General features: G+C 40.0%; 1 protein-coding gene across 2 annotated transcripts in view; it reads right to left on the bottom strand.

The window, feature by feature from the left end:
• The window catches only part of LOC109039814 (frizzled-5), a 50792-nt gene that overhangs the window by 19408 nt on the left and 10886 nt on the right, over window positions 1-20498 (bottom strand). Inside the window, exon 1 of one of the 2 annotated variants that reach the window (XM_019055484.2) lies at window positions 1236-1537. The exons of the other annotated variant lie outside the window; for it this stretch is intronic. The gene's annotated coding sequence lies outside the window, so the exon portion shown is untranslated. Of the gene's footprint in view, window positions 1-1235; window positions 1538-20498 lie in introns of those variants that run through there. 2 annotated transcript variants of the gene reach the window in all.

Below are 20498 nucleotides of genomic sequence, written 5' to 3'. Positions count from 1 at the left end.
CAGCGTTGCTCTCTTGACCAACATAAAAGCGACCTGCTCTGAGCACGTTGCAGTTGTTGTGCAACAATGTTGCTGTAGGGGTTCCTAAATTTTGCGCACGAAAATAAGCCCCGCCCCCATAACAGAAAACAACTTTGAACAAAATGCGATTGTTGCTCGTTTTTACAACATGTTGCGAGTGTTGCCTCCAAACAAAATACGACTTATGACCATTGAGTTCCACTGAGCTAAGATAAACTCCAGTGAGCTCCAATATGGTCCAATAGCGATCATCATGACCTGTCTCACCATTACAACTATTTGCCGGACCAACACCTGACTGGTCGCCGACTAGACACCCCTGAGGAAAGAGTAGCTCCAGAAATTTCAAGAGCCACCATTGTTGCGGCATAAATATGGGTGCTGCAGACCTGGTGATTCTTTTCCTATGTTTCATGTGGAAGAGCAAAACTTTTGGAGAGCCCTTAGACGTATTTTGTTTGGCGTAACAATCGAAACTGTTTCGCATCAGTGTGTAACATTCGTATTTTGTTTGAGTGTTACCGGAAATGAGGGGGCGTGACTAATTTAATTGGATTTTTTTTGCACAACATGGCAACGCTGTCGTAACATTTAGATGCGAAACACTTGGAACGTGCTCCGGAGCAGGTTGCAGAATTGTTACCAGAGACAAGAGACCCTCCACTAGTATCTTGGCCATGGTGGAAGCTTTTACTTTCGGGACTTCAGCATTCTACTGTTGACTTACCTCCATGGTTGATGTTCAACAACGTGTTGGCAGTTTCGTTTTGCAAACAAGCCGAAAATGGCCGACGTTTGGGAAAGTTGTTTGGCTCATGACGTCATCCGAAGCTCATCATCGACCATGTAGGTAAGTCAACAGCCGAAACTAGGGTGATGACTGTTGCTCCCTAATAATTGTCCATAAGGAATTGTTGAAACCCCGAAAGTAAAAGCTTCCACCTGTCGCTAGGAGGCCAGTGGAGGGTCTCTTGTCTCTGATTGTTACGAGGTTTCTAACCTCACTTCTAGCTGCTTTGCTCTCATTGGTTGTGAAAAAGTGACGCAAATAACACAAAATCGTAGCAGGAAACAATTGTTGCGGCAAACAAAATACGTCTCTTATTGGTGGTATCATTATCATCAACATTGCCTGCAGAACCACAACAAAGCATGATAAAATATGTGGACCCTTAATTTTAAAAATTCTATTTTATATGGTGATGACCAAGTACCTGCAAACAGAATGGATCTGATGATAAACCAGACCCACGACAGGAGAATGCAATCCGATTGAGAAAAGTTCAAGAAGTTTAGAAACGATGATACCACTGAGGTGAAAATGATATTCACGGAGAAGTGACACGTGTTGACATACTATCCACATTAAGTCCTGAAGCACAACAGTACTGAAAGTCATTTCACGATTTCAGAAAGCGAGAAAGAAAGTCCTCACGGACATGCAAAATCACCGGGCAATTGAGAATTGAGACTCTTACTCTTGAATACAGAGAGTGTAGAAGGTTACCTTCTATACTCTCTGAACTCAAGGCGGATAAAGAATGGTGGTAGCATTTCGATTTTGGCTGCCATCTTGAAGCGCTGTGACGTCAGGAGTAGAGTACCTATATTGAGAGAGTATGGCCACTGGGGTTACCACCTCTGATTGGCTCAGCCATCTTAGGCTAAATGGAGCCCTTAGGACCCAAAAATGGCGGACGCCATAAATTAATGTAATGCAAAATTACTCAAAATGTAGTTTTCTTTGCTTATCATAACGAGAAATTTACTCATATGCACTATTGCGACAACTTTACATATTTTTAAGGCTAATCGTGTGCAATTTTTGAGAAAAATTATCGTAGATGTAGTAAGGTTGGCAGCAAGTGCGGCTGGTGATAACCGTCAAAAGTTGGCAATGACCCCCCTCCCATCCACAAAAACCAAAACAAAGCACCGCCATTTTTGGGTCCTAAGCCTCTCCATGGGGCCCAGTGGCCATACTCTCTCAATATAGGTACTCTAGTCAGGAGGGTACGGGTTTTGCCGTGCAATCCGAGGTTGAGTCGGCCCCCCCGGCCCATAGAGAAAAAAAAGGAGGTGTTTGCATTTCGGGCATCTTGGAATTTTTCATAGAGTATCTATAGCTTTGATGACGTCATTGGGTACAGCGACGTTTTTATCCTGTCGATTTTCTTGGAAATGGTGTAATTTAAGGGAAAAAGTCATCCTATAAAAAGTGCTTGAAATTAAATAAAGAGTTGATTTAAGTAAAAAAATCGGACATTATGGTCCGTTTTTACAGCGTCAACATAACCCTCAACGAGCGTCTTGTTTACATTGATGACATAGGTGGGTACAAATCCTCAAGATGCAAACACTAGAGTACCTGTATAGCGAGAGTATGGACAGATCGCTTCATGGAGGGCTTAGGGTCCAAAAGTGCAGCCACCCTTCTAACCAACTTCTAACGCACAAAATTTCACTGCCAGTCTGCAGGTTCCAATTCTAACCAAGATGGCCAAGAATGTACATAAATGAGCGTTCTTCCGCAAAATTGAGTAAATTTATGCAAAAACTGAGCCAAACACGTGCTTAATAAACGACGGTTCGTAACAATAGTATTAGTAAATCGTTCTGAATAATTGAAATTCATAGGTTGGCTGCATTTCTGGGCCCTAACTTTATCCGCAGAAGCATCGGTGAAGGCCTGATGGATTTTCGGAGTTTCACATGTGTCCATACTCTCGCTATACAGGTACTCTAGCAAACACCTCCTTTTTTTTCTCTATGCCCCCGGCCTCGGCCAGCCCATGTACCCGAATGCACCCGATACCGTGTGACGTCCAGAGGGTACGAAATGCGACTAGAGTACCTTTATAGACAGAGTATGGCCATTCGTATCTTTTTACTACAGGAAAACTGTTCCGCTTTTTGATTGGTCAACGAGTTTTTAGGCTTCATGATGCTCTTAGGGCCGTAAATAAACAAACAAGATGGCGACTCACCGTAACATCGATAAGAAGCTAAATTTGACAAAAATTTCAATTATACGGCAGTAACAGTTTAAACTAGCATATCTACGAATAACACACGAAAAAAACAGGAAAACATTGTTAAATCTCCTTTCTCCTTTATCACAGGAGGATGTAAGATCTGCATGGCGTTTGAGTTTAGCAGAGATTCACTCTTGGCCCGGAAGGCTAGGCTTACAGAAAATCCTGCCGCAGATCATCAGAAGCGGGAGCGTGACACCGATGCGCGTATGCTCTCAGCTCTGGTGGAGAAAGAGAGAACTTCAATTGCACTTATGTATTAGCAATATTAACCCTCCCTCTTGTCTGCCACCATGGCTCCGTGGCACAGCGCTCGCCTCCGGGCCGGAAGGTTCGCGGTTCGCGCCCTAGCTTGGTAATATTTTGACGTCATTAAATTACACATTATGTCATAAATGCCGCGAGTGGCCGTAAAGAAATACTTTTTTCCATAAAATAAGAGTGAGGCGTGCATTTTTGCGCACGTAATTGAAAAGGGCTCCTCTTGCAGAGAAACCTCTGGACCTAGGGTGTAAGGCCCTAATCTTACGTAGACCGTCCAATAATTTTTTTTAGAGGAAAAAACAGACTCCGAAGACAGAAATAAATGTAACATTAGTGGGCAGTATAAACAAATAAATGTAAGTATGCCTTTACAAAGGGGCCGTCCGCAAATTACGTACCTAATGCACTTACAGGGAGCCGGGAGGGGGTCCAGAGGTGCCTTACCTATGCCTATACGTAAGCCAAACGCAAAAATTTTGTTTCTTCCAAATTCCGTTAATTTAAAGACTTACTAGTCCAAATTTCGTTTTTTAGACGTTTAATGTTTTTCGGTTAAAATGTAATTTTACTGAACTTTTTGAATTAAAAAACTGCATGTTATTTTTTCAATACAACTGCTATTTTTCATGATCTCCTACCAGCGATTAGTAATGTTTAAAACAATACCGATTTGTTTCAACACCATTTTTTTATTAAATTATGCATTTAAACGATAGAAGAGGGGGGGGGGGGTCATAAAAATTGGAAAAATTGCCTTTCGTAATTTATGGACGGCCCCAAAGAGTAATTTTGAAATTTCCTATTAGTATTTTTTGTATTCCTTATACGCCTACGGTCGTTTTACTTCGAATTCCGTACCCCATAAATAAAAGAAGAGCAATTGTGCAGATTTTTCTTTTACATAAAGGGACGTTTCACTTTAAAAGATTCCGTCTTGGTCCGCAGGAGTTTCTGTCAGCCCTTCCTTCAGAGCTCAGGGGCTGAATCTCTGCCTGAGGCGAGGACTGACAGAAAATCCTTCTCCGGGTGCGGAGTGCCTAGAGTCTGCAGAAAGGGAACATCGATGCTCCCGACTGCGCACCAGACAGTTTGCGATGGAAATTCGGCAGGATTTTTTGTAAGTCCTGCCTTCGGAATTCAGGAGTGAATCTCTGCTGAACACTCGACTCTGATGTGCATAACCTCATCTTGCTTCCTGATAACAGCCATCTTCTTTGTTTATTATTTATCTCTGGTTTATTTACGGCCCTAAGAGCATCGTGTCAGCCTATTCGCTCGCGACCAATGAAAAACCGGAACAGAAATGGCCATACTCTGTCTATAAAGGTACTCTAAATGCGACCACCATTCTTTATCCGCCTTGCTCTGAACTGAGACGCTGGCTGCACGCAACGCTGCACGGGTTTTGCCGACTGGCGACTTGGACGGTCAACCGTTGGAATTCGGCGGTTTACCTCGAATCTCCACCGCGGCGGTGCGTTTTCGGGGGTTCGGCACTCTCAACGTTGTGACCGACCGCCGCCATATTTGGTTACGAAATTATCATTACCACCTTCTCGCGATGTTTACTTTTTGCAGGCGAAGACCCCCTCGAAATGAGCAGGCAAGATCACAGATTAGTCCAGATCGCTAACATCCAATCTAGCCAATGCTTCAGAAGCGTGAGTAATTTTGCTACAGATTAGGCAACTTTAGAAAATTGATGGCACTACCAGTAGTGAAAGAACTTGACCGGATTGAGAGAAAGGACCCCGCACGGTTCTTATGGAAAATTGCCCTCGGTCAAATGCGTTGAAACTTCAGTATGTTGTGCAGCATGTCATCGTGAACAAAAGTTCCAATAGGCCAAACAAGATCCCATGTGCGGTTTTCGAGATATTCGCCGTTTTATGTGCGTAAACGGAGGTTTCGCGCGCTCCCGCCGGAGCCATACCATTGTGCGGAGCCGCTCGTGTCCTTCCCTCCCAGTCACTCTCCGCTGCCCCGCCGCCCATACCTTGGCTCCTCTATCGCTCCAACTACGACGCTCACGAGGCTGCGCCCATCATTACCGGACCGCGCCCGCACGCCGTCTTCTTACGCGGCCTCTTCTTCGGTCATGTCGCCTCTTTTTCTCATCGATCCTTTCTCTAAGTCTTCAAAAACGTTTAAGAAGTCCATTTTTACTAAACGTGATAATGCTAATATCACAAATAATACAAAAAGAGAGGAAAAACAAATGATGATCCATGCGAAAGTACGTAGGAGAGTTGGAATGTCTAAGAGACGTTAAATAAAACAAACTATTTTTATTCTCTTTCCTTTTAGGCGTAAATGGTCACATCTTAAGTCGCTCCAACTTGCAGCACCACCTTATCAGCCATCTTATTATCTGCTGATCGTATCCTCTAATCAGATCGTACATCCAAGACAAACTCCATAGAGATGATGAAAAAGAGTTGCAGGTCGACCGTAACATTCATGCGCGTACGCGGCTTTTTGTGAGTACGAGTTTTCTCCAGGTTCCATAGCAGATAATAAGATGGCTGATAAGGTGGCGCTGCAAGTTGGAGCGACTTAAGATGTGACCATTTACGCCTAAAAGGAAAGAGAATAAAAATAGTTTGTTTTATTTAACGTCTCTTAGACATTCCAACTCTCCTACGTACTTTCGCATGGATCATCATTTGTTTTTCCTCTCTTTTTGTATTATTTGTGATATTAGCATTATCATGTTTAGTAAAAATGGACTTCTTAAACGTTTTTGAAGACTTAGAGAAAGGATCGATGAGAAAAAGAGGCGACATGACCGAAGAAGAGGCCGCGTAAGAAGACGGCGTGCGGGCGCGGTCCGGTAATGATGGGCGCAGCCTCGTGAGCGTCGTAGTTGGAGCGATAGAGGAGCCAAGGTATGGGCGGCGGGGCAGCGGAGAGTGACTGGGAGGGAAGGGCACGAGCGGCTCCGCACAATGGTATGGCTCCGGCGGGAGCGCGCGAAACCTCCGTTTACGCACATAAAACGGCGAATATCTCGAAAACCGCACATGGGATCTTGTTTGGCCTATTGGAACTTTTGTTCACGATGACATGCTGCACAACATACTGAAGTTTCAACACATTTGACCGAGGGCAATTTTCCATAAGAACCGTGCGGGGTCCTTTCCTATTGAATCTGATTATAAAGCTTGAAAAAAGTGTAAATAGTAATGTGTAATAATGGTTTTTGATCAAATAAGATTTTATCAAGTACTGTTATGCTAAGTATTCTGTTTCAATATTCTTACAACAGTTGGTAGCAATTAACTGCTCTCATGGGGGCCTGGCGGGAATTCAAAACTAGGAACCAAAAGTCTCATTTTGGCAGGATTTTGCTTTAATTTTCGGTTTCTAAGGCTTTAAACTTCAAAAATATGATATATTATAATCTGCAAATTTTTTCAATAATGTCATCTACTCAGTATACTGATGAACTCTGATTTGTTTATTTCCACCGATAAAGCACAAAAACATAGCCCGATTATACGAATAAAGAAGGAGAATTAATTAAAATACGGGTAAACAAGGCTAAAAATTATTGAAACACTTAAAGGCAGGACGTTTCGAGCTGCTACCAGCTCATTTTCAGCTGCAAAAACACATAAAAACAAGTAAAAAATTGAGTGGCGACCTGACCCCAGCCGTTATTATGAGTGGTTACGTGATAACAGCTGAGGTCAGGTCGCCACTCAATTTTTTACCTGTTTTTATGCGTTTTTGCAGCTGAAAATGAGCTGGAAGCAGCTCGAAACGTCTTACCTTTTAGTGTTTCAATAATTTTTAGCCTTGTTTACTCGTATTTTAATTAATTCTCCTTCTTTATTTATTTCCACCTTAATTATTTAATCTGGAAATATTGAACCACATAAATTCTCATAAGAAAACTAATTCTTGAATTCTTCGGAACGTTTCATCCCACAAAAATCTGAAAAAGAAGTATTCTCCCGCCGAAAATCTGCTGAAAATAGCCAAAATTTCAGTTTTGGTTCCTAGTTTTAAATGCCCATGGATTTTCCCGCCAATGGCGCTCACAAAGCTACTCACGCTCTTCCGCCGATGTTAGCGATCTGGACTAATCTGTGGGCAAGATGGCTGCGTGGCGCGACGGAAACTCAGAGCAGTTCGAGCACTCTACCTACTCTAACCCACCCTATCATCTGCCGCCTCCCCACCTTATATTCCATTCAATCCAATTCAATCCATTCAAGTAATCATGTTTCCAATAATAATGGAGAATGAATCAGTATGAGTTTGGAAACACTCCAACACGGGTTATTTTCGATTTTCACCTTTTTACGGTTTAGCGACACTTATGGATAAGTAGAAGCATCTGCACGCAAAAGGATATTTCGAAATTGCAATCGAAGTGCTCGAAAACAGCGACGGGAAAAGGGAAGAATCGAATTATTTCATTGGAAATACCAATTTTGGCCGATCAAGGGAAATGGGTGACCATCCGATCATGCGGTTTTCTTTTTTCGGTTCAGTATACCTTGTGCCAACAAGTTATTTAATTATTCAAGCGTTATTCAGGTCAAAAAACATACATTTCTCAGGGCAGACTATGAAAAATCAGTATCTGAAACTTGGTGCTTTACAAATAGTCTCTAGAGTACTTTTTGCGTCCTTTGGCTCCAAAAAGGTTTTTTTTCTTAAACTATAACTTCCTTGCCCGCTGCGAAGTTTTAGGTGTTTCCTGAACAATTTTTCTTCCGAGTTGTTGTATTTTCGAACTCACTGATTCAAATGTCATCTTAGGTACCTAATGCTATTTATTTATGCTCCCATATTTCACCCCTTGATGCCTGACTGGTATAAAATTCACCACTTTTTGGATCGTTATGTACTTTTGTAGGTATAAGTTATCAAAAGCAGAAATGTGCAAAGATATTTTTTTAGAAAATTTTTCAAGAAATATGCTAAGTGCCTCGTTACCTTTAACAGGATGTTTTCTAGAAGTTGTACCATTGTGCCAAAAAAAAATTGATAAATTTGTGCGAATGCTGAGTTAAATTTTTAGCTTGATGGTTCATCTTCACATGGAGATATTTTTGGTAGAATTATAAATTCCACAATGAAAGTCTGGCAACACAGCTAATTTAGCAAAAGCCCTCATATTTCTTGAAGTCAGGAGAGGGTAATATTTCTCTCCCTCCCCCCCCCCCCCTAGGTAACTAGTTCCCCCAATGCTCCTGAAAACATCTTTGTGCACCTCTGCTATGCGCAAAAATCCTCAAACTCATCCCTTATCATCTGGCATCCTCATGGCTCAGATATAAATGAAGCCCCCCCTTATTTTCCATCAAAATTCAAAATGTAAATAGGTAGGTACGTTTAGGATTTGATTTCAATGCCTCAGAAAGCTGGGGGGGCCCCCACACAAGCTTGTGATTTCTCCAGAAATGCTAAAGATTTTCCCTCCTTAATCCTTAAATTATGTCAGAAAAATATCTTGCCAAAGAATTTTGAGAATTACCCTGGTTAGGACTTGGTTTGAACTCTTTTAGAAATTTAATCTCGATCAAAAAGGTCAATTCCCTGAGCTGAGCAGTTTAATTTTTCTCCGAGAGTGAAATTTGTGCTTGGCGCCATTATGAGCAAAGAGTAGAGGAGAGGAGAAAGCAACAGAGCATAAGGCCTAGATACACACGACGATTAATCGCCGCGATTGGGTTGGTTCGGGTCGCATCGCTCAACGCAATACAATCAACAGAGACCATCAGTGCGATTACTTATACACCTAGCGATTAATCGCCGCGATCAGCGCTGATTCTTTATGTTATTACAACCTTTCCTGACTTCCCTTACTTCTGCAGCATATGGTATCTCTGATATTCTTAATTTTCCTCCTGAGAGCAATAGAAATTGCTACATCTTTACAAAAATGAAAAATTATAAAAAGAAATTTCATGAGGAAATTTCCAGAAATTTCATATAACACTCAGAATGCAGGATTAAACCCTAGAAACTTATGAATCTCCTTAATTCCCTTTATACACACGTGGTAAACTGTGAAAGGGAACTTTAGAAATGCCCAGAAAGTTGAGTAAAACAGCAAAAACATAATTTTGAATTTTTTTCTCAAATCTTGGTTAAACACACAGCCGTACCGGTTGAACACCAAAATAAATTTTACGGATAAAGTAAGACGTTAGCTTTCATATTTGGAACATAACAAAGTTCTCAACTATAAAGAATCCTAGTTCCCCCTAATAGTCTATCCTTTTTTGGTACAAAAGCGAGGGAGGGATCTTAAACTATCCTTGTAACAATTTAAATGATTTTTCAGAAACTAACAGTTTCCTTAGCTAACGTATTTCTTTTTTTAAATAGTAAATATTTGATAAATAAGTAGCTCCAATTGGTCTAATTGACGAACACTATTCTCTTTAAAAATAAAAACAAATTCTGTTTGAAAAAACAAGCATATTTGACATTTTGTCGGTCGAAAGAAATTTCATGGGGAAAAAAGAAATTTCACGAAATTTCATTCGATGAAATTTCTTTTAGCAACTCTGTGCGAGAACCACGAAGACAGAAGAACGTAAACAAAAACACATGTAGACCACATGTACTGGTGGATTTCGCATCCATCAAGAATAAACAGGACTCAACAAGGAAGGCTATTCCTCGTTCCTTAAAACGGGCTATTACTTGAAGGGAACTTTATCTCTCGTAGGTCCCTATTCCGAGGAACCTTCGGAGTTGGCATCAGGTAATCAGAGTGTTTGGATTTTGTCAGAGTGTTTGGATTTTGTCAGAGTGTTTGGATTTTGTCAGAGTGTTTGGATTTTGTCAGAGTGTTTGGATTTTGTCAGAGTGTTTGGATTTTGTCAGAGTGTTTGGATTTTGTCAGAGTGTTTGGATTTTGTCAGAGTGTTTGGATTTTGTCAGAGTGTTTGGATTTTGTCAGAGTGTTTGGATTTTGTCAGAGTGTTTGGATTTTGTCAGAGTGTTTGGATTTTGTCAGAGTGTTTGGATTTTGTCAGAGTGTTTGGATTTTGTCAGAGTGTTTGGATTTTGTCAGAGTGTTTGGATTTTGTCAGAGTGTTTGGATTTTGTCAGAGTGTTTGGATTTTGTCAGAGTGTTTGGATTTTGTCAGAGTGTTTGGATTTTGTCAGAGTGTTTGGATTTTGTCAGAGTGTTTGGATACGGAGGCCCTGCTCGGCTGCTCATCGTAAGAGGGTCTTTGCCTGCAAAAACTAGAGTACCTGTATAGCGAGAATATGGACAGATCGCTTCATGGAGGTCTTAGGGCCCAAAAGTGCAGCCATCCTTCTAACCAACTTCTGACACACAAAATTTCACTGCCAGTTTGCAGAGTCTGCGAATTCCGATTCTAACCAAGATGGCCAAGAATGTACAGAAACGAGCGTTCTTCCGCAAAAATGAGTAAATTTATGCAAAAACTGAGTCAAATACGTGCTTTATAAACGACGGTTCGTAACAATAATATTAGTAAATCGTTCTGGGTAATTGAAGTTCATAGGTTGGCTGCATATCTGGGCCCTAACTTTATTCGCGGAGACATCGGTGAAGGCCTGATGGATTTTCGGAGTTTCACATCTGTCTATACTCTCGCTATAGATGCGTTGTTAAAGTCCACAACTGCCCAACGAAAATTACCCGCTGAGCGTAGAGTCCCTTTATACCCAGAGTTAAGACAACTCGATTATCAGCTGACTGGCAGCCGGCCTTGGCTGGCCATGGAGGCCGAAACGAGTGCACCCAAACGAACGATATTGAGGAATAAGGATCAGGAATCCTGCGATGTCTGTCACACAAAAACAACAACATCAACAAATTGATCAATTAAAAAGAAAATGAGATTAGTTTGTGAATAATTTCTTAATCTCTTTTCATTTTGGACCGATGGAAATGACAATTTACTCTTGATAAACCACAATTAGGTGATATTTTCATTATTCTTGTTCACATTCGAGGTACCGCCATCTTGGTGCACTCGTTTCGGCCTCCATGAGCGAGAACCAATCAGAATTGGATTTTTTTTTAGGCCACTTTCAGCCGAACCAAAAGTGAGTTGTCTTAACTCTGGGTATAAAGGGACTCTAGCTGAGCGTTGAGCTCAACGAAAGCGTTGGTAAATTCTGGTGGATATACCCGTTTTTCAAGATGGCTGCTCAGCAAACTGCCCAACTGCTCAGCGAGGTTTTCGGCTGCTGTGGACCGCTGCCGAGTTTGCTGGATTGGTGTAATGTTATTGTTTACATCCATAACCGCCATTTTTTCGCACTTCTTCGCCACATGTTCGTCACCAGACTGACTTGCAATTGCTTAAATTTCAACAAAACTTAACCTCCAAATCCGCAGAATCCAACGGGAATTTAACCACGACACCTCGATTTTCTCCCGTCTGTTGAGCTGACGTCAATCCTGCTAAGATTCGGCCATTTTTGTTGGGCAGCAAAAGTAATTTAACAACGCACCTTATACAGGTACTCCAGCAAAAACGCTCAATCCCAAGGTTGATTAAAAGGAGGTTGGTACAATCACCCAATTCGGCGCCATGTTGATGACGTACTAGTGGGACCTTGAGGAGCGCGAAGTTTGAATTAAGACGTCTGGTGCAAGTTGCGCGCAAGCAGACTGATGCTATTAATAACAATTTCTTATGCACACATTATTTACTGTAACAGAATATGAAAATATACATAAAATATACACATTTGAAACATTTTTTTAGAATGTATTTTATTATTATCAAGATATTTTAAATTGCTTCTTTTCACCAAAGTCCCAAAATTTTGGGGGGTCGTGGTCCCCATGATTTTGGGTTAACAGGAGTCATGTGGCACATCAACAAAAATTTATTGATCTCTTCTCTTAGGAGACTTTTAAATTTTGAAAATCGGATAATTTTGACACCTACCGTCTCCAATTGAAATTCGCGCAAGAAAGGCCCCAAAATTCCCCGTAACTCCAAATAATAGGGACTTAGGAAGAAAGTGCATATAGAGCACAAAGTTCTTGTTTTTGGCCATAAATTTGGAATGCAACGTCAAAACATACCCTACCTACTTGAAATATGCGAGAAACGGGGAGGGGGGTACCATAGTATCCGGTACCCCCCCTCCCCGTTTCTCGCATATTTCAAATAGGTAGGGTATGTTTTGACGTTGCTATGGGACGCCGTTAGTGTCAAAACCCCTTTCTTGCGCGCGCGGAATTTTTTCTGGCGCGCGGAAAGAAAAAACCGGTTTAAATCTCTGAATTTCCGGATTCCGCGCCGGTTTTCGATATATTTGCGCCGTTTGTGTCAAAACTATTTTTGTCGGCGCGCCGCTTCAAATCTGTTCCGCGCGCGGAATTTTCGATATATCTATTCCTGCTCGCCGTTTGTGTCAATCAAAACTATTTTTTCCGGCGCGGCGCTCCAAATCGATTCGAGGTAAACCGCCGAATTCCAACGGTTGACCGTCCAAGTCGCCAGTCGGCAAAACCCGGAGGGGGACCGGGGACCCTAACCTCAATTTTTTTTTGTTCTCCCAGTGATCAACTGGAGAGAACTTTCCTTTCACCCTGGGCCGTTTAATCAATGTAAAATCTCGTAAAATCTCGATCGCTAGTGAGATTTTCCTCTGTTCTTTTGTAAAAAATCGCTTGAAAGAGCGATTTTTTGTATGTGTGAGTGCGCTCCCATAAGATCTGATGTAACCGCTTATCGTATCCTATATATTAAAATGCAAAGTCCCGAATCTTGGGGCATTAACTTTGAGAGAACCACCGGACCGATTTGCATGGGATTTTTTTTAAATGAAAGCCCCTGAGCTGTAGATTTGCAGGCTGTGATCGTTTTTTCGATTTTCTCAAATTTTCTCCCATAATTTTCTAAAATTGTCTTCGATGCATTAAAACGGAGGTCCGAATCTTTGGACGTTAACTTTGAGAGAACCACCGGGCCGATTTGCATGGGGTTTTTTTTTAAATGAAAGCCTGTGATCTGTAGATTTACAGGCTGTGATCGTTTTTTCGATTTTCTCAAATTGTCTTACTTTTATCGACGAGTGAAGTTTAGCTGGGCTCAAATTTTCTCCCATTTATTCAGACTAAAGTCCGCATTTTGGGACATTAACTTTGAGAGAACCACCGGACCGATTTGCATGGGGTTTTTTTTAAATGAAAGCTTCTGATCTGTAGATTTGCAGGCTGTAATTGTTTTTTCGATTTTCTCAAATTTTCTTACTTTTATCGACGAGTAAAGTTCAGCTGTTTTGAGCGGTCATCCGGCCGCTACCTGCTTGCCCGTCCCTAGATACCCCCTCTAGGGTCTCAGCCACCCCTCCCACCACGTTCTTTCGGCTATCTCCGTTTTCTTTCGTATAGCTCTCCTCCACCAACCTCAAAGAAGGAAGTTTGGGTCGCATCGTCGTTCGTCAGTTCGTCACTCGCCACCCACATTCCTTTGCCATCCCTCGGCTGCTCCGCCTCACAGCTTCTTGATATCCTGGCATCTTATTCTCTGCGGCTTGACTGACCCTGACTTATTAACTGCAGTATTGCGTATTGCTAACAACACGTATTGTTACAGACATTTTATTCATCATTATTAAGTAGATTCAACTAATTGCTCCGATTCCAATTAAGGTACTGCACCACCATTGCTATCTGTGGAGGGCGCCCGTAGGGCGTCCGGAGCAGCTAGTTAGTGCGTATTTTACAGGGGTTTTTCGAGACTATCGATAGTCGCTGTTCGATACGTCGATACGTCGATTCAATTCTAGACATACCAACCCTCTCCTACAAAATACCCTGTTCCTTCTGAGTTTCCTTAACTTTGCCTTCTTTAACTCCGTTTCTAAATAAACTGTATTAATTATCTGAAGTTCTTTATATCTTAAAGCTTCAATTTCCAATATGAATTTCCTAACTTTTTCACCATTTTCCTTATAAAACAAAATCAATTTACGTATGTACTTTTTACCCTTGTGTTTAGCGCTTGTTTCATTTGTGCGTCAGCTTTGATACAATGCCGGATTGTTTACGTTCATTTTATAGTTGAGCATTTTCCAATTTTTTCCTTTAAATCTCTTCGAAAAAGTCCCAAAATGACTTAGCACTCTTTAAATAAGTAATTCACCCCTTCAACTTAACATTGACGGTACTTTGGATGGTTCCACCTTTTGCAGTGAGCAGAGATGGAAAATTTCATGAAATTTATTCGAGTGAAATTTCACGCGTGAAATTTCATGAAATTTCATGAAATTTCACGAAATTTCATGAAATTTATTGAAACTTTTGAGGATACATTCAAGAGGCCAAGAAACGCCTAGAAACGGTGATTCTCGATATTGAGATTTTTCAGCCCCCCCTGACCTAACCTAACCTCACCACCCACTCTTCCAGCAGCTCAGTTTTTTATCACGAAGATTTCGGTGTCATGTCAGATGTCACTTATGTAAGTCATGGGTCCTTAATTTTCGTAAGTAATGCATCATTGACACTTGAGTGCCTCCGCTCCACCACAAGAACAATTTCCTCCACGCATCGGCATGAAAATACTAGTTTTTTTATGAGGGGGGGGGGACTTTTATTTGAGAAACGTTGGAGAAATTGATGCTAAAAATTGTAATGCTAAAAAACGGCACTTTTAGTGGTATATTTCTGAACCAACTTAATGTCCTACATATTTAACAATTATACTATAAAGATTATTCTCAGCAGTGCCAAACTGCCAACATATATATTTTAGAGTCGGAAATCTCAGTTTCAAAAATGGATAAGTACTAAAGTAAAACGTTTCTAAAAGGGTGTGATGTTCTTATAATCTTGTCCACGGCCACGCGATTTGCTGGGTACATGTCTGTTTACATTTGGTTTGGAGGTTAGGTTAGGGCTAACTTTCTCTAAAACCCCCCTTGTGCCCCCTCCTTGGGGTGTAGCATCTCATTAGTGGGCCATATTCTGCTGCATCAGCAGGAGGATCATCTGAACCGTTTCCGAGGCTTAGTAACAATATTTCTTTGAAAAATCAACAAATTTCAATTTTTTTGAAATTTATTCGGGCCTTGTGAAATTTCACTTTCCATCTCTGGCAGTGAGAGAAACTGAATTGCCGAGTTTCTGAGCTGGCTATGGCTGGCTCCTTGGTTTGTCCGTGTCCTTCGGTTTGATTTGTGATTTGTGCAACTTCCTTAATGGATAATCTTACTTATCAAAATACTCTTTGACTGTGCGTGGAGTGTAATTTTGTCTTGAGTCTTGACAGCATTAGCACCATGTAAATCAAAATTTCAATCAACTCCATTTTTGCCGCAGGGTAGGGATCCTTTAGCTATCCTACCGCTATCAGAGTGCTGTCGAGAAACTAATCACAACTGTCGGTATGTTCTGTTGAGCAGTTATGTAAATATAAAACGGTTGTATTTGTTAGTCAATTTCTTTTGTATGTGAACAATAACTGAATGTCCAGAATTCCAAACATCTGACTGTATCTCAAGTATATGTCGGAAATATTTATCAAGGTCAGAGTTTGTGAATCCTTGGCAGCAGTTAATGAATTTCCCTAAGTAACAACTTCGCTCAACAAAGTTTGGTAAGTAAGTACAGCTCAGATCCACCATCGTACACATATAATTACACATTAGTTTAAAATCAGTGCGAGTAATGTTTTGAGGGTAAAGTGTTCTCTATTCTCCAACATTTATTAGCATGGGTGCGAATAGCGCGGAGGCTGAGAGGTACTTGTTATTTTTCTAGATTTTTCAGATTTGCAATTTTTGTGGAATACTTTCTGTGACTTTGGCACACATTCTAAAATTACCAAGAAATTCCACAAAAGTTTGATCAGCGCGTTGTGCTGACCTTCTTGCGAGAACCTAGCCCGAAGCTGAAAATTGCAGAGGCATGAAACAATGTTCACTTTGGTTTGTGAGATTTTCTTATAAACTTGGCATCCTCATATTTGTCCGACTTTTACCAAAATAATCTTGAAATTATCTCTCCCACCACCACATAGCAACAAAATTAGCATAAACATTCTTGATAAGAGGTGGCATAGTATCCAGAGACCCCTGAGAGTTTTGTATTAAATACTACCCAAGTAGCATTTTGCAACGAAAAAATTGCAATTTAAATGAAATAAAATTTCCAGATGATTTCAACTTTCTTGCAAGAAAATTGCAATTATTTTACAACATCTGACCCCCTCATTGTAAAAAAGTTGCAATTTTTTTTTTTGCAAAGAAATTTCAATATTGACGACCTTTAAATTTCAACCCCTAAATTTTCCGGGGAAATTATAATAATTCGAACCCATGCTTACCTAATGTCCTACGAGGTTTAGCAGCATAAAATACCGGACGCCCTTGAGTGGGCTTGAACCCGACCCGCGAAAGTCATAGCGGGGCACTCTTCCACTGAGCTACGGGGAGCTGATGATGAGTAGGGTTGAAATCACGCCTGTTAAGGCTGTTATCGCATGCATTGCGTCAGTGCGTGGCTCAACATTCATCATAGATTTGATTAACGCCGTTTTTTCTCAGGCTTCTTTCTTTTGCCTATTATTTATTTTTTTTCGTGTTATTTATTTTTTTCATATTTTTTTTGTCTGATTATTTTTTTCGATATCACGTAATAGGTACTCACACTAAATTTACACCGGTGTAAATTACACCACATACTAACTTGAGAACTTAAAAATATTTTCAAAACTTTCTTAAGGAATATTTTTAACATGCATGTTTACAGGCAATATTTTTGAATTATTTTAAAAATATTTTTTGTAAACATTTTCAAAATATTCCTTTAAAATGTTTTAAAAATATTTTGAAAATATTTTACTTACAATATTGCCATGAAAATATTTTGATAAAGGTGACAATATTTTCAAAATATGTTGGGCTATATGGGTTAGGTAGGTGAGACATTTAAGTCGAAAAAACTTTAAAACAACTAGAGAATTGGATGCCAGGCACATGGCGTGAATTTGTTACAACATGATTGCACCGAAATTGCAGTCTTTATAGTGCCTTGAAAAACAAGCATAATCTACATTTCTTGCAAACTTATTGCAATAAAATTGCAACTTTTTAAGCGCCTTCAAATGAACGTATAGGCAACAAGCAAAAATTGCAATCAACTCACAATCCATTGCAATGAAATTGCAATCCATGCTACTTGGGTAATGATGCTCCTCTGGCAGAATTAAAAATTGACCATTCTAAACTACATACTCATATCAACAGCTCTTGCTGACAACAACCTGCTACCTTCATCAACTTAATCTAAAGTTTAGAATAATAGATAAGCCGCCAACTAATGTACTATCATTTCCATGCAAACAGTCAACCTTGTATTTATTGAGGAATGATAAATACAGTTTTTACGATGCCTTAGAGTTCTTACCATAATTCTTACCATTTGGAGTCAGGAAATAAAAATAATTGCTTCATTGTTTGCATTTTTATTGGCCAACACTAAGTTCACAGTGGGTCTTTCGTCTACTTGGTGTTAATGAAGGTAAATATTTATTCTTCTCTTATTTGGATGAGAATTACCTAGGTACATCAAATAGGTATGACATACTGTGACACTGGGTGCCGCTACTAGGTACTCTACTTATATTTCAACGATACTGGAAAAATTCATAACTCAGGTAAGGGCGTTAACTTGCAAGCTACAGAGCTAGTAATTAGTCATATTTCGATCCTTTGAGATTCTTTCATCATTCAGAAATAAAAAACTAAATTCAGCTGGAACAGGCACATTTCTAGGAAGGAATGTGACGGATCATTTATATCTAATTTATATCTCATCGTCATCTCACTTATCAAACAATGCTTCTCGTCCTCATCTTGTTCTAATCTTGTTGAGAGCAGGCGAAGATTTGAAATGCGCGCTACAGATTCGGTAGTCGCCTGGCAAAAGTGGTACCCGCCTGACGTCACAAAACTTCAAGATGGCAACAAAAATCAAACTGGGACAATAATCAAAGAAAAGGACTGTAGTGGTTACAAAGGAATACCTAAATGATCATTCATTTTTTAGAACCCTTATAATTTAAAAAAATAATTAATTTGAAGTGAAGTACGTATTTGGAGACTTTACACTTTACTGGGAGAACATCTAATGCCCAGCATGAGCATTGGAAACGTCATTCGTGAACTCAAAATGACCGACTTGTTTTTTTTTTTTTTTTGCTGGTTTAGTGGCTTATATTCCGTTGGAACCTACAGCCATCGATAGACAGTATTTATTGTCCATAGACATCATGGGATTTAGGCACATCCATGCTCCAGGCTTTCAAATTTTCAGGGATTAAGGCCGAGTGGAATCTGAACCTCAAATTTCAAACTGTTAATTTCTGAAAAAATCAGAGACAAATGAAAAAATCAGAGACAAATGAAAAAATCATTTAAGGTTGATCTTCAGCTGTAGTTCCGAAAAAATCCACCACGTCGCGCTGCTAAAATTCGACTCCGAAATCAGTGATTATTTAAATATCACAATAGGTATCTTAAATTCTAAGACTCATAAGTTCTAGCAGCATACGTCTGGAATCCTTAGAAACAAACGCGAGCTTTGAAAGTCTAATAATAAAAGCTGTAAATTGATCCCAGTTTCTCTAACGGGATATCTGTAAGTGCGAGAGAGACAGCTCACGGTGGGAGAGAGATATCTGCTAACTGCTGAGAGCGATCAAGCGCGATTGGTTGCATCAAGGTCATCATGCTTAACCCTACTTTTTTCTGGGATCAAATTGCAGAGCTTCAGAAATGACTTTTCACGTTGTTTTTAGGGTCAATAGGAAGAAGAATGTTATGGGTAGAACTTATAACTCTTCAATTTAAACAGAAATTCCTTCAACTTTTATAAAAGCTCAAGGACTCACGTGGAGCTGTACGGACTCTAAAACACAGCGGTGGCGCCCCCTGCGCGGAGAAATTTCTTACTTCACGCAGCTGTAGATAAACCTTAAGGTTTGTCTACACAGAGCGCAGCTGTAGATAAGCCTTAAGGTTTATCTACAGCTGCGTGAAGTAAGAAATTTCACCGTGCAGGGGGCGCCACCGCTGTGTTTTAGAGTCCGTACAGCTCCACGTGAGTCCTTGAGCTTTTATTAAAGTTGAAGGAATTTCTGTTTAAATTGAAGAGTTATAAGTTCTACCCATAACATTCTTCTTCCTATTGACCCTAAAAACAACGTGAAAAGTCATTTCTGAAGCTCTGCAATTTGATCCCAGAAAAAAGTAGGGTTAAGCATGATGACCTTGATGCAACCAATCGCGCTTGATCGCTCTCAGCAGTTAGCAGATATCTCTCTCCCACCATGAGCTGTCTCTCTCGCACTTACAGATATCCCGTAAGAGAAACTGGGATCAATTTACAGCTTTAATTATTAGACTTTCAAAGCTCGCGTTTGTTTCTAAGGATTCCAGACGTATGCTGCTAGAACTTATGAGTCTTAGAATTTAAGATACCTATTGTGATATTTAAATAATCACTGATTTCGGAGTCGGATTTTAGCAGCGCGACGTGGTGGATTCTTTCGGAACTACAGCTGAAGATTAACCTTAAATTGTTTCAAAGATAGTTCAAGATCCCTCCCTTTTGTACCAAAAAAGAACGATATACTATTAGGGGGTACTAGGATTCTTTATATGTAGTCAAGAAATTTGTTTTGCTCCAAATATGAAAGCTAACGTCTTACTTTATCCGTAAAATTTATTTTGGTGTTCAACCGGTACGGCTGTGTGTTCAACGAAAGTTTAAGATAAAAAATTCAAAATTATGTTTTTGCTGATTTACTCAACTTTCTGGGCATTTCTAAATTTCCCTTTCACAGTTTACCACGTTCCTTTAAATGAACTTAAGGAGATTCATAAGTTTCAAGGGTTTAATCCTGAATTCTGCGTGTTAAATGAAATTTCACGAAATTTCATGAAATTTCATTATGAAATTTCTTTTTATAACCTTTCATGAAATTTCTTAACTCTGACTGCGACGCCATAAATTAATGTAATGTTAAATGACTCAAAATGTAGTTTTCTTTGCTTATCGTAACGAGAAATTTACTCAAATGCACTCTTGCGACTTCTTTATATATTTTTAAGACTAATCGTGTGCAATTTTTGAGAAGAATTATCTTGAATGTAGTAAGGTTGGCAGCAAGTACGGTTGGTGGTAACCGTCAAAAGTTGGCA

The sequence above is a fragment of the Bemisia tabaci genome, chromosome 2, assembly GCF_918797505.1.
Source record: "Bemisia tabaci chromosome 2, PGI_BMITA_v3".
Taxonomy (NCBI): domain Eukaryota; kingdom Metazoa; phylum Arthropoda; class Insecta; order Hemiptera; family Aleyrodidae; genus Bemisia; species Bemisia tabaci.
Note: the sequence above shows the minus strand (reverse complement) of the source record. Positions and strands in the feature narration are given on the sequence as shown.